The sequence below is a fragment of the Lontra canadensis genome, unplaced genomic scaffold, assembly GCF_010015895.1.
Source record: "Lontra canadensis isolate GAN:19392208 unplaced genomic scaffold, GSC_riverotter_1.0 scaffold11, whole genome shotgun sequence".
In the NCBI taxonomy this organism is placed as follows: Eukaryota; Metazoa; Chordata; class Mammalia; order Carnivora; family Mustelidae; genus Lontra; species Lontra canadensis.
This window is the reverse complement of record NW_022631005.1, coordinates 23,945,794-23,951,793: the sequence shown is the minus strand read 5'-3', so window position 1 is coordinate 23,951,793 and position 6,000 is coordinate 23,945,794.

Sequence of the window (6,000 nt, the reverse complement as noted above, 5' to 3'; positions counted from 1 at the left end):
GGTTGCTTTTGGTTAAATGATTTTTCTACATCTATTGAGAAGATCATATTGTTCTTATCCTTTCTTTCATTAACGTTGTGTATCATGTTGATGGATTGAATATTGAACCACCTCTGCAGCCCAGGAATAAATCCCATTTGATCATGGTAATTCCTTTTTTTTTTTTTTAAATATTTTATTTATTTATTTAATACAGAGAGAGCACAAGCAAGGGGAGTGGGGGCAGAGGGAAAGGGAGAAGCACGCTCCCACTGCTGAGCAGGAGCCCGAGGTGGAGCTTGATCCCAGGACCCAGGGATCATGACCTGAGCTGAAGGCAGATGTTTAACCAACTGAGCCACACAGGTGCCCCCGTTCTTTTTTTTTTTTTTTTTTTTTTTTAAGATTTTATTGATTTACTCATTTTAGTGAGAGAGGGAGAGAGAAAATCTCAAACAGAGAGAGAGAGAGAGAGTGAACAAGTGCACCAGTGTGAGGGGCAGAAAGAGAGGGAGAGATAGAATCTCAAGCAGACTCCATGCAGAGCTCAGAACTAACAGGGGGTTGGATGCCGTAACTCCAAGACCATGATGTGAGCCAAAATCAGGAGATGGATGCTCAGCTGAGTCCCCAGGCGCCCTGGTGAACAATTCTTTCCATGTACTATTGGAGTTGATTTGCTAAAAGCTCGTTGAGAATTTTTGCATTCATGTTCATCAGGGATGTTGGCTTATAATTCTCCCTTTTAGTGGGGTCTTTGGTTTTAGAATCAGGGTAATGCTGGTCTCATAAAAAGAGTTTGGTAATTTTCCTTCCATTTTTACTTTTTGAAACAATTTGAGAAGGGGTGCCTGGGTGGCTCATTTGGTTAAGAATCTGACTTTGGCTCAGGTCATGATCATAGGGTCCTGTGGTTGAGCCCAGTTTTGGGCTCCCTGTTCATCAGGTGAGTCTTCGGCTCCCTCTCCCTCTGCTCCTGCATTTTCTCTTGCTCACTTTCTCTCTCAAATAAGTAAATAAAATCTTAAAAAAATAAAAAAGAGGGGCACCTGGGAGGCTCAGTTGGTTAAGTGTCTGCCTTCAGCTCAGGTCATGATCTCAGAGTCCTGGGATCAAACCCACTTTGGGCTCTCTGCTCAGCGGGGAGCTTTCTTCTCCCTGTCCCTCTGCCTGTCACTCACACTGCTTGTGCGCTCTCTCCATCTGTCAAATAAATAAATAAAATCTTAAAAAAAAAAAAAAAGGAGAGATAATTGGAGGAGAATAGGTATTAATTCTTCTTTAAATGTTTGGTAGAATTTCCCTAAGAAGCTATCTGGATCTGGACTTCTATTTATTGGGAGATTTTTGATTACTGATTCAATTTCTTGGCTGATTATGGGTCTGTTCAAATTTCCTATTTCTTCCATTCAGCTTTAGTAGTTTGTATGTTTCTAGGAATTTGTCTATTTCTTTCAGATTGCCCAGTTTTTCGCCATATAATCTCTTATAATATTCTCTTATAATTGTTTGTTCAGTGGTGGTTGTGATCTCTCCTCTTTTATTCATGATTTTATTTATTGGGGTCCTTTCTTTTTCCTTTTTGATAAATCTGGCTAGGGGTTTATCAATTTTATTAATTCTTTCAAAGAACCAACTCTTGGTTTTATTTGTTCTATTTCTGTTGTTGTTTCTGAATCGTTTATTTGTGATCTAATCTTTATTATTTTCCTTCTTCTACTGACCTTAGGTTTTATTTGCTGTTAGTTTTCTAGCTCTTTTAAGTGTAGGGTTAGGTTATATATTTTAGACTTTTCTTTGCTTCTTGAGGTAGGCCTATATTGTGATATACTTCCCTCTTAGGACTGCCCTTTCTGCATCCCAAAGGTCTTGGACTGTTGTGTTTTCATTTTCATTTGGTTCCATGGATTTTTAATTTCTTTTCAATTTTACTGGTTAACCTATTTATTCTTCAGTAGGATGTCCTTTAAACTCCATGTATTTGTGGGCTTACCAAATTTTCTCTCGTGGTTGACTCCAAGTTTCATAGCACTGAGTTCTGAAAATATGCATAGTATGATCTCAGTCTTTTTGCACTTGTCAAGGGCTGATTTGTGACCTAGTATGTGATGTATTCTGGAGAATGTTCCATGTGCACTCAAAGAAAATGTGATTCTGCTGCTTTAGGATAAAATGTTCTGAATATATCTGTTAAGTCCATCTCGTGCAATGTGTCATTCAAAGCCATTGTTTCCTTGTAGATTTTCTGCTTAGATGATCTGTTCAATGCTATAAGTGGGGTGTTAAAGCCCCCTGCTATTATTGTATTATCAATGAGTTTATGTTTATTATTAATTGATTTATATATTTCTATATTTGGTGCTCCCAGGTTGGGGGGTATAAATATTTACAATTGTTAGAGCTTCTTGATAGGTAGACCCCTTAATTATGATATAATGTAACTCGTTACACTCTTTTGTTTAAAATTTAGTTTGTCTGATGTAAGTATGGTTATTCCAGCTTTCTTTTGATATCCATTGATTGATAGATGGTTCTCCACCCCCTCACTTTCCAATCTGCAGCTGTCTTTAGTTCTAAAATAAGTCTCTTGTTGGCAGCATGTAGATGAGTCCTTTTTTTTTTTTTAAATTCATTCTGACACCCTGTGTCTTTTGATTGGGGCATTTAATACATTTATATACAGAATGATTATTGATGGATATAAATTTAGTACCATTGTGTTATCTGTAAAGTTGGATGTTCTCTGGTCCTTTCTAGTCTTTGCTGCTTTTGGTCTTTTTTCCCCAAAGAATCCCCTTTAATATTTTCTGCAAGGCTGGTATAGTGGTCATGAACTTTAGTTTTTATTTGTCTGGGAAGCTCCTTATCTTTTCTTTTATTCTGAATAACAGCCTTGCTGGATAAAGTATTCCAGGCTGTGTATTTTTCCCATTCAGCACATTGAATATATCCTGCCACTTTCTTCTGGACTGCCACGTTTCTGTGGACAGATCTGCTGTGAACCTGATCTATTGTCCCTTGTAGATTAAGGACTTTTCTTCCCTTGCTGCTTTCAGGATTCTTTTCTTGTCTGTGTATTTTGTGAAATTGACTATCATACGTCTTGGTGATGGCTGGGTTTTGTTGAGTTTAGTGGGAGTTCTCTGTGTTTCTTGGATTTCAATGTCTGTTTCCTTACCCAGATTAGGGGAGGTTGTAAGCTATAATTTTCTCAACTAAACCCTCTGCCCCTTTATCTCTTTCTTCATCTTCTGGGCCCCTTATGATACAAATGTTATTTCATCTTAAGGAGTTGCTGAGTTCCTTAAGTCTACTTTCATGATCCAATACCTTTCTTTCCTTTTTCTCTTCAGCTTCATTATTTTCCATAATTCTATCTTTTTAAATTTATTTTTATTTTTATTTATTTTTTAAAAGATTTTATTTATTTATTTGACAGAGATCACAAGTAGGCGGAGAGGCAGGGAGAAAGAGAGAGGAGGAAGCAGGCTTCCTGCTGAGCAGACAGTTTGATGCGGGGCCTGATCGGGACCCTGGGATCATGATCTGAGCCAAAGGCAGAGGCCTTAACCCACTGAGCCACCCAGATGCCCCTGTATCTTTTTTTTTTTTTAAGAATTTATTTATTTATTTGGGAGAGAGAGAATGAAAGAGAGATCACGAGCAGGGGGGAGGGGTACAGGGAGCAGACTCCCTGCTGAGCAGGGAGCCCAATGCAGGAGTCGATCCCAGACTCCTTTGGCTCATGACCTGAGCCAAAGCCAGATGCTTAACCAACTGAGCCACCCAGGTGTAATTGAATCTTCTGTATCACTGATTTATTCTTCTGCTTTGTTCATCTTCATTTTTACAGCATCCATTTGGGTTTGTATCTCAGTTCTAGTATTTTTAATTCCAGCCTGACTAGATTTTAGTTCTTTTATCTCTGTAGTTAGGGATTCTCTAGTGTCATCTATGCTTTTTTCAAGCCCAGCCAGTATGTTTATAATTGTTGTTTTAAATTCTAGTTCAGACATCTTACTTATATCTGTATTGATTAGATCCCTGATCGTTACTTCTTCCTGTTCTTTTTTTTGGGGGATGAATGCTTCTGTCTTGTCATTTTGTCCATTGGGGAAAAGGGGACACTAGATCCTAGGTGTGTTTTGGTCTGCTTGTTAAAAGAAGCTAGATCCAGGGTGCCCAGTTGGCTTAGTCAGGTAAGTGTCTGCCTTTGGCTCAGGTCATGATCCCAGCGTCCTGGGATTGAGCCGCACATTGGGGTCCCTGCTCAGCAGAGAACCCCCTTCTCCCTCTCCCTCTGCTTTTCCAGCTAGTGCTCTGTCTGTCAAATAAATAAATAAAACCTTTTAAAAAATAAAAGGCAGATCAAAAAATAAAAATAAAATAAAAAATAAAACAGAGGCTAGATCCTATTTCCCCTAGAGCTGAAGTCACGCAGCACTTTATGATCAGTAGACTTGTGCATGCAAGGGGTTTGTGCTGGTCTTCCGGGGGAGAGGCCTGTTGTGTTGATTCTCAGGCAAACTTGTGCTAGTGGAGATGAACCTGCAGGGTGCACCCCCCTGCTCTCTAAGGAGGTCTGAGCAGACCTGTAGAACACTTCTGCTCAAGTCTTCAGATAGAAGAAACCTAAGAATGAAAGTTATGAATACAAATATGTGAAGAGTATGATCAGCCAAAGGGGTCTGAATCCTTCAGAGATTCATCTCCCTTCAGAGATTGTGATGCACTGGCCATGCACCAGTCTGGTGTGGGGAGGGCAACTTTCCCCTATGAGGCAAGCCAGGTAAGGCCTTTGTAATTACCTATGGCCAGGCCTGAAAAATCACGCATAGGTTTTTAACCAGGTGCTAGACTCCTCAATCAGTAGACCCCATGGTATTGTGCCTATTGTTTTGATATAAAGTAGAACTCTTAGTATGGGTTGTAGTGTGGGATTCCGTGTTGGTAGATCAAAATTTGTAAACTGCTGGATACTGTTACTAGATGAGGCTTTGTGGAAAGGAAAGAAAAAAACAATACCCTAAGTATGTGTTGAGTCAAGTCAAGGGTAATTGCTGCTCTTTCTAGGTGGAAGGGTCCTATGTAATCAACTTGCTAATAGGTGAAGGGTTGATTTCCTCAAGAGATGGTGCCATACTGGGGCTCAGTACTGATTTCTGTCACTAACAGATAGGACATTTGACCCTTTCCCATGAATAAATTCTGAATATCCTAGAGCCCTACAAATTATCCTCAACCTACTCTGTCTGTGGTCTATAAACAACAAAACTGGAAGAGAGCATATTTATTTACAACATGTTTTACTGACTATTTTAAGCCCACTGTTCAGACCATCTGCTCAGAACAAAAGATTCCTATAAAAATATTACTGCTTATTGACAATGCTTCTTGTCGACCAAGAGCTGTGATGAAGATGTGAAATGAGATGAATGTTTTCATGCCTGCTAACATAACATCCATTCCATAGCCTATGGATCAAGGAGTAATTTTGACTTTCAAGTCTCATTGTTTAAGAAATACTTTCATAAGGCTGCAGCTGCCATAGATAGTGATTCCCCTGATGGATCTGGGCAAAGACAATTGAAAAACTTCTAAAAGGAGTCACCATTCCTGATGCCATTAGTGTAAGGGCCTACTTAATCAGAGGGAGCCATTTTGTTGTTTATACAGTAAACTTAGATTGACCCTGCCCCTCCCAGAGGAACTTACTTGCAAAGCCCAGATACAAGGGCGGGTCAGGCCAGGTAGAGACATCCAATCAGTGGGGCATGCATATATCTACTAGGGTGAATTGTAATTCAATTGGCCGCCCATGTGTGACCTAACATGACTGTGCAGTTTTCTCTGTGTATCGCAATCTCATTGGCCACCTGTGTATAGCCTGGCTAAACTACCTCTATAAAAGTTACTCTGTGAGGCTGGGAGCGGTCACCTCTTTGCAAGAGACGGCCCTGACTGGTCAGTTTGATTCTCGATGCTTGGCGCGAAATAAAGCTTTGCTTGACCTTCGCTTTG